We start from the raw sequence: 9,785 nt of genomic DNA on the forward strand, positions 1-9,785 counted from the left end.
GCCCAGCTCGCCTGGCGAGCAACCCAGCTCCGAAAATACTCTGGAAGGCCCAATTTCAAATTTTCAAAATTGCTATTTGCACCCCCCATTTTTGATAAGTTCACCCCCCTTCTTTCGTAATTTACGGAAAAGTTACGGAAGCCTATAGGACTTGATTTTCTTCTTTTTTTCTCTTCCTTCTCACTCATATTAAGTGAAATATGCTTATTTAGGGTTATGGGAATTTTATGGAAGCATTACGGGTGTCTCGGAAGCCCCGAAAGCCCATTTTTTAACAAAATGGGGGAGGTGGTTGCCACCTAGCTCGCCCAGGCGAGCTAGGTTGCTTCCACCTTAAGCAAGAAATTTCCCAAAAACCTCTAGAAGGGCCCAGATTCGAAAATTACTATTTGCACCCCCATTTTACAAAATACACCCCTTTGCATTTTTTGGTGATTATTTTTCCCTAATGTTACGAAACTTTACGAATTTCGTAACGATACTTGTTTTCTTTTCGTAAGGTTACGGAACCTTACGGATCATATAATTACTCCTTTTTTAGCTTTCGAAGAGTTACGGAAACTCACGGATTGCGTAACAATACTTCCTTTTGATTTCCGGCACGTTACGAGATTTCACGGATTGCGTAACAACGCTTCCTTTTGATTTCCGGCACATCTCAGGACCTCACATATTGTGCAACAAAGGGCGCCAAGTACCTCGAGGCGGTCAATCAAAGGTTGCATGCCATCAAGCAATAGTCCTCAGACGAAATTAGGGTTTGACAGTTTCCCCTCTTTACTTACCTTTTATCGGAGATAAGAGGAAAGCAAAGATAAAACACTGATTTCGTCCGTCTTCGCCCTTTCCGTGATTAGTCTATGACGACTCCCATCTCTCCTTCTTCTTTCTCTGCACAACACAAAACAAACACAAACAACAAAAACACCAATAACATAATATACATATATACACATGTTTGGTGAAGGAACCGATCGGGAAAATAACAAAAACCACATTTCCCAGTCACCGGAGGCTCCGCACTTAATGGTGGAGGACACATGAACAGCGCTAGGCAACAATTCATGGGTCTCCGAACAAGATTTTGAGGGTGGAGGATAGGCGAACAACGCTAGGCAATCAATTCGCGGGGCTCTAGACTCGATGGAGGAGGACACATGAATGACAATCAATTCATGGGGCTCCGAATAAGATTTGAGGGTGGAGGATAGGCGAACAACGCTAGGCAATCAATTCGCGGGGCTCCAGACTCGTTGGCGGAGGATGCATGAATGACAATCAATTCATGGGGCTCTGAATAAGATATTAGGGTGGAGGATAGGCGAACAACGCTAGGCAGTCAATTCACGGGGCTCCAGACTCGTTGGTGGAGGATGCATGAATGACAATCAATTCATGGGGCTCCAAATAAGATTTGAGGGTGGAGGATAGGCGAACAACGCTAGGCAATCAATTCGCGGGGCTCCAGACTCGTTGGTGGAGGATGCATGAATGACAATCAATTCATGGGGCTCCGAATAAAAGTGGAGGATGGAGGATAGGCGAACAGCGCTAGGCAATCAATTCACGGGGCTCCAGACTCGTTGGTGGAGGATGCATGAATGATAATCAATTCATGGGGCTCCGAATAAAATTTGAGGGTGGAGGATAGGTGAACAGCGCTAGGAAATCAATTCGTGGGGCTCCAGACTCGATGGTGGAGGACACATGAACAACGTTAGGCAATCAATTCATGGGTCTCCAAATTAAAATTTGTTGGTAGGACCGAATGGTCCACCGGTTTTTTCCACCTAAAAAGGCAAACATGTTTTTGCAAAGAAAAATAAATCATTCGCGAGAGCACCATATCTTAGAGAAACAATATACCCATGCCAAAGGTAATTTTCCTTGTAACCGAAAATGAAGGGCAAGATGTCAACATTTAGCTTTTAAAAGAACATTCAGGGGAAACATCGGGTCAAACTGAAACTGGGAATAAATCACTCATAGTGTATAAAAACTCACACAGGCAAGTGTTTTACCCTAATCCCAAACCATAACTGCACCATGACTTTATTTTGCACACAATTTCCTATCGAACCAAAAGATCACACGCACGATCACGGATCAATAGGATTTTCTCGAGGGTAGTGTTTTTGGAGAGGAAACTGGGTGTTTCGGTCTTTTCCTCATTGTTTAAGTGGGACGGGATATCGCCAGTCGAGAATGACTTTGAATGGCAATCCCAAAGGAAGAACCACCTAAAAATGGGTTTTCCTTTGTCGGCAGTCATTTACCTAGCCGAAAATTTATCTGGTCTGAAGATCCTCTGTTCTCTTTCTTTCATTGATCGGGAATTACTCTGTTTTCGTCCGAACTTTTCCTTTTTACATTCTTCCAATCTTTGATCGGGAATCCTTCTTTTCCTTTCTTTTCATTTTTTCCTTTTCTTTCTTTTCATTTCTTCCTTTTCTTTCTTTTCATTTCTCCCTCTCCATTTCTTTCTTTGGGAAATCGGGTTTTAGCATTCGTTATTTGCTCTCCCTTGAGGAGATTCCGCTGTCCTTTGCTTTGGGGGAAAGGATGAGGATTCTTTTTATAGGCCAAGGTTCAAAGTAGTCTAAGGTTGTGTCTCAACGGGGTCTTTTATCGTGGGAGCCCGATCTTGATATCTGGGGCAAAACAAATTCGTGGGTCAAGGTGTCGGTCTCGGGTTGAACTTCCATATTATTTCCACAAGGCACGTGCAACAATGATGATTTGGAAACAACGTGCAAAATTAGTCATGGCCACAGCCAGGTGGGCACTCAAGCATCCCGTTTATGGCATTGTGATACTACAGTTGGGGATTTACACAAACAGACCCAACATTTCCAAATTATGTTCTTTCATCAGTTCAATGAATCCATCCATTCTTATCTCGGTTATTCAGGAAAATAAACTCTTAGCGTCAGTCCCTTGTTTCCAAAAGATATGTTTGCTCTCTACGAATGATTTATGCTTCCTATGACCATAACATGCCGACCTTTGAGGTCTTTCTTTCTTTTTCCTTTTTGTTTCATTTTTTATGTTCACAAAAAACTATTCATCCATTGCCATCTATGAGAAAAACTTTCCTTTGTACACCTACATTCCTATACATGACGAACTTTTTCTATATACACGCATTAAAACCTTTTCTCTTCACGTCAACACGGTCTATATACAAACCCTATTCATGTTCAAAGATTTCTTTTTTTGTTTTTTCCAACACACACCCGTAGTTTATACTAAAAATTTCTTTATAACACTCGTCGCTCACACACACAAGAATTTCTTTTCACACATTATTTACACACACAAAATCCTTCTATACACATTTTCCTTTTACATATATATAAAAAACCTTTTTCTTTTCTTTTTATATATATAGACATGACATTTATTCACAACGCTTCTTTCTTTTTATCATGATTTTTGTTCATTTTATTTTTAGGATGACGTTCCTAAATGAAAACTCTACAGGGTTCCGAAATCTCAATAAACACTATTGACAACAACGAAGTAAGCACTAACATAACAGTTCAAACGACATGTATGCACAAAACAAGAGTCAAACAAAACAAACAAACGTTAGTCCCTCAAGTTATACAAAATAAAATGATATGTAACAGATAAAAGAGGAAACATAAAAAGAACATGAATCTGGGGATCCCACGGTCATGTGGCTTCGCATGCCACCGAACTCTTGGGTCACGGTAACAAAAAGTGGGGTGGTCGACAAAAACAGGGCTTTTGCTCCTACGTATCCTCAATTTGTGATGAGGAACTCAGACCTATGTAGTTCTTGATAACTGTGAGACTAAAAATAGTCTCGGTGTTTTCTTCACTAAAATGCGAACATGCTTTAGTAAAGAGACAAAACTTCCAACTGATCAGAGCAACATATGCTTTTTCTTTTTTAAAAAAAAATTGACGTGTCTATTGGGGAAGGAGAGTATGCTGATGAAATTTTCTCATAACCATAAATGAGATTTTGGATGTTAGCATTTCGTTTCTAAATGACCATTTAGAGGAAACACTGAGTCCAACAAAGATAGGAGAAAATCACTCAAAGTGTATCAATCTCACATAGGTAAGTGTTTTATCCTAATTCCGAACCATAGATATGTCACGACTTGATTTTGCAAATCATTTCCTATCAAATCAAATATTACATGTGTGATCATGGATCAATAGGACTTATTTTGGGAATGGTTTTTAGGTGGGGAATTTGGCTTTGAGTGTTTTTGCCTTTTCCTCTTCTGTTTTTGTTTAGTGCGTGGCGAGAAAGTCGCTAGCGCACAGGATTTTGTCGGCAATCAAAGAGAGAGGACCATTTTAGGTCGTGGTTTCCTTTTTCTTGTTTACTTGGTGACAATTCTGTATTGTTCAGATATTGTTTGGTCCAAAGACCTTTCTGGATGTTTCTTCTGTTTTCTTCCGATCCTTGATCGGGAATTTTCTTTCCTTTGTTTTGCTTTCTCCCACTCTTTGATTGGGAATTTTTTTTTGTTGTTTTCCGAGGGCAAGGATTATGATAAGTTGGGATTTTGGCTCAAGGCTTGTAGAACGGCTGGTCATGATATATGTCAGGGTTTGGCCAGCAGTTCGGGGATAAAGGGGATGTCCTACATTATTTCCATGATACTCATGCAACAATGATGATTAGGAAATTTTATGCAAAACTGGTCATGCATGCACCCATGTGGACACTCAAGCATCAAGTTTTTATGGTCATGTGACACTAGGGCTCAGGATTCATTTTCCCTATTTTAAGTCAACCCAGCGTTTCCAAAATATGTTCTTTTATCAAATCATGCATTCATCCGAGTCCATTTTAGGCGTTTGAAAAATTTTCATAGCATTCACTCTTCAGGTGTATACACATTTTTTTCAAAAACTGGTTAAGATCAGTAAAATCTTTCAAAGAAAAGTTGGAAATTATCTCTTTCCACAAGCATGTTGTTTTTTAGCTAGACAACTTTTTATTATTATTATTATTATTTTCTATTTTTTTCCCTTCTTTTTCTTTTCTTGCTCGCTCTCTTTTTTTCATGAGGTATTTTGCTACCTAAACATACGTATATTTTTGTGAGGTATTTTGCCATATACATGCGTGTCCAATGTATCTTGCTACCTAAACATACATATATATGTTTTGTGAGATATTTTTGCTATATACATGGATATCCAAGGTATCTTGCTACCTAAACATACATATATATATATATATATATATATATATATATATATATATTTTGGGAAGTATTTTTGCTACATACATGCATATCCAAGGTATCTTTCTACCTAAACATACATATATATTTTGTGAAGTAATTTTTTGCTACATACATGCATATCCAAGGTATCTTTCTACCTAAACATATATATATATATATATATATATATATATATATATATATATATATATTGGTGAGGTATGACTACCTTCCGAGTTTGTGCTTGTTTTATTTAAATTCCTAGGATCATGAGCAACTAGGTGTGTCCTGCTATGACTTGAGAAACAAAAATGATCAAATAACAAGCAGAGATTTAAAAGGTACTAGGTTGCCTCCTAGTAGTGCTTCTTTAACGTCTTGAGCTGGACGCTTGATGGCTTGTCGGTCACGAACCTAGTACTTTGCTTACCTTTGGCTTTGGGCTTGGTCGCCTATTGCTCGGCCATGGGTCGTAAGCAACGCTCTAACCTTTTTGTGGATGAGATGAGGTGAACTCTAGAGGTGATGGCGGTGCGTCTGTTGCCCGCTGCCGGCCATCCCCAGGCTGCTGTGGTGTTTCGCCTAGCGCCTGCCTGGGGATGCAGTACTTCTTGATGAAAGCTCGATTAGTAGGGGGCCTGATGACCATGTTGGGGGCGACAGGCACTCCGTAGAACTGACAAAGGCCTGTAATTAGAGCTTGACAACTCCAAGACCCTGTTAGACCTCTTCGGGTCCACTGGGTGTCTTGCGGGCGCGATCCCTGCAAACAATAGATGAAATCAGAAATTAGTTGAGCGATGTGCATACTTACCTATGTCATGATGACGTGACCTTGCCGGGGGGAACGAGCACCCTGTAGGACTACAGAGGCCCGTAACCAAAGCTGGAAACCCTAGGGCCCTGTTGGACTTCTCCGGGTCCACTGGGTGTCTTTGTGTGTGCGATTCCTGCAAACAATAGATGGTATCAGAAATCAGTTGAACCATGTGTATACTTACCTATGTCACAATGGCATGACCTTGCTGGGGGAACGGGCACCCTGTAGGACTGACGAAGGCCCGTAACCAGAGCTGGAAACCCCAGGGCCCTGTTGGACTTCTTTGGGTCCACTGGGCGTCTTGTGGGCGCAATCCCTGCAAACAATAGATGACATCAGAAATCCATTGAGCCATGTGCATACTTACCTATGTCATGACGGCACAGACCAAACTGATACATCTGCAAGGGAAGATTGGCATTGTGGTCGCTGGGCAGAATGTGGCTAAGTAGCAACATCATCCATATCCATGTAAGAGTGGTCATGTTGGTGCGTATGATCCGCACTCGTCTTTTTGCAGTGGCACGGATGAAATCTTGCCCCGGTATGCATAGTAGATGCGTGATAGCCTCCCTCTCTGGATGTGCTCGCATAGTTGGTCGCCCTTCAATATCAGGGGGTGGCCCAGGAATTGATAAAAGGAAACTACTGGCCCCTTAACCAGGAGCGCAAGTCTCGGTTAAGCATCTAAGGGCAAAGGACCTTATATTCTCTTAAGGTGTGGATATGGAGCACACAGAAAATGAGGACGCGCAGCCCTCTAAAGGCGAGGGCGTGCAGCCCTCTGCAGGCGAGGATGTGCAGTCCTCTGATGGCGAGGACATATAGTCCTCTAAAGGTGATAGGTACTAGTACCCAAGGGTCCAACTTTATGAGAAAACAAGAGATCGAATCATCGAGAGGGCCGGTCATCCAAAAAGATTGGACACGAGATGTAGGAAATCTATGCAGTTAACATGATTTTTAGGGATGCAGACGCATGCAACCTTTGTTGTGAAATTTGGTAATGCTGACCTCATATGAAACAATGCAATGCAATGGAAAGTTGTACAATGTTCATGACATTCTTTCCCTATTTTTTGATTTTGATTTTGATTTAATTTTTTTGGAAAACACAGATTGATTGTCCTTTTGAAAAAGGTGATAATTCATGCAACCTTATCCTATCTTTTGCAAATCTCTCTGGGGATTCCCTAGAGTGTATGTTCTGTTTGATTTAGTCACTTGACCATTTTGGAGTGACGGCAATGGAGCCGTTTGACGTTTAATCAATCTATTGAAATTCCAGCGTTTGTCTCCCTTTTTTTCTTGTTTAAAAACATCGACGGGTGACAACTTTTGATCTGCCCCTATGTTCACTTGAGGCTCATGCACGATGCCCCTCATTGCCCCAGTGTAAGGCTTTGAGGTACCAATTGTTATCTTTCGTCATGACCTTGTAGCAAGGAACCTATTGGGTGAGAACTTCTAATCTGCCCCTAGGTTCGTTTGAGGTTTATGCATGGTGCCTTTCATTGCCCCAGTGTAGGGCTTAGAGGTACCAATTGTTGTCTTGTTTTCATAACCTCATAGTGAGGAAGAATGAAAGAAGCAGTTGATTCTTGCAAAAAGAATTTTCCAAGGACGAGAAATAGTTGAAAGATTTTTCAGTTGATGGATTAAGTCAAATGACTCCTATGTAGAAGCAAGATGTTTTGATGTCATGATGATGCTAAAGGATCAAGTGCTTCTAAGTTTTATTCAAGACAAGAATCCAAGAAAATCAAGATATATGATCAAGTTGATCTCTAGAATCTTTAGGAAGAAATTTCCAAATTGAAAAAAACAAAAGGTTTGACCAAAGAATTCTATCATTTCAAATTGAGATTTGCTCTCTGGTAATCGATTACCACCAGCTGAAAATGTTTATAACAGTCACTAGAAATTTGAATTCAAAATTTATAACGTGTAATTGATTACACATGGATGGTAATTGATTACCAGCAATTTATTGAACGTTTTAATTCAAATTTTTAAAACCTATAATCGATTACACAAGTCTTGTAATCGATTACCAGAGGGGGTTTTCAGAATATAATTTCCAAGAGTCACATCTATTCAAATGGTTTATGAATGGCCATCAAAGGTCTATTTATATGTGACTTGGAAACCCGAATTTAAAGAGAGTTTTCATTGCCCAAAAAGTTTTATCCTCTCAAAAGATTAAGAGTTTTTCTGAACTGAAATGTCGTATCCTCTAAAAAAGATTCCTTGGTCAACCACTTGCATATTTAATAAGGAATTTTGATTGATCTTCATTGTACAATCTATCTCTTTCAAGAGAGATCTCTTCCTCTCTTCTTCTTATTTCTGAAAAGGGATTAAGAGACCGTGGGTCTCTTGTTGTAGAGGATTCCTGAACACAAGGGAAGGGTTGTCCCTATGTGGTTCAGACTTTGTAAAAGGAGTTTTACAAAGAGAGTGGAAAATCTCAAGTGGGTTGCTTGAGGACTGGACGTAGGCACGGGAAGTGGCCGAACCAGTATAAATCAAGTTTGCATTCCTCTCTTCCCATAAACCTTTTTTTATTGATTGATATTTATCTTTTGCTTTAAAGAAGTTTATTTTGAATTGTCTTTTGAGTAAATCATGTTAAGGGTGCATTGTTAATCCAAAAAGAGAGAGTGAAATTTTAATTGGGGAATAGTCTTTGTATCTTAATTCAACCCCCCTTTTTCTTAAGGTAACTGAGGCCATTTGTCCAACATCCTATTCTTGATAACTCACTTCTCTCTAAAAAGACAAACTTTCTGGAATGATAAAATGAGGTCACATGAACGTCTTGAAAACACAGTCAATCAAATGCTTTTTTTTCTTTTTGAACTCTTTCTATTTTTATTTTGAAACTTATTTGTTTTGAACTTTACTCGTTGTTTTACGGCACCCCCACCAACGTGCAAGACAAGTAATCTCTGATTGAACGGTCTTGGAAGTCAGCACTCAGGAATGCATGTTGCTTGAGCAAACAAACCAATGGCTTGCACCCACATTCCAGTGGAAGCAAAGATGTAATTACGAGAGGATGAGGGACAAAGATGTCAGACTTATCCATTTTATTTAGCATTGTAACTATGGTTTACAATAATGGCATAGACTTGAAAATCCTGATGAGTCATTAGAGACATCTAACAACAGCTTTCAAAATTGCCCCATGTGTGGTGTTGCTTGTCAATGTTAGGATTTACACGCGATTCTCCTCAAATTTCAGTCGGTCCGCATCAATTAGACTTTGCACCTTATGCTTCAGGGTCATGCAATGCTCAATGGGATGCCCCAGGGCTCCTCCATGATATGCACATGTTGTGTTCAAGTCGTATCCTCGAAAAAATGGAGGTTGAGGAAACCTAGCAAGGGTTATGGCTACCATTGAATTATTGAATAGATATGAGAGCAAATTTAGCATATGACACCGGAATTTGGGGTGAATCCTACAGGCTTTTTGCTGCAAAATTCCTTTTTGGTTGGTGTTTTGGTTCGTGCTAAAGGTGGTGTTTAGCATTGGTTGTGTGGTAGACAGACTTTGTGGTTGATTTAGGGATGGCCTTTATGGATAACTGGGTGGTGGGTAAGGAGAAGGTTTGTTATTGGCTGAGTAATGACATTGTTGGGTTGGTGGGATGTTTGGCCATGTAGGAATGACAGTCGCAGCATGGGTTTCTCCTTCATTTTCACCCTCTTCATTTGCCCCAGTTTTCTCATTCGTCCAA

Source organism: Glycine max, chromosome 3 (assembly GCF_000004515.6).
Source record: "Glycine max cultivar Williams 82 chromosome 3, Glycine_max_v4.0, whole genome shotgun sequence".
Lineage (NCBI taxonomy): Eukaryota > Viridiplantae > Streptophyta > Magnoliopsida > Fabales > Fabaceae > Glycine > Glycine max.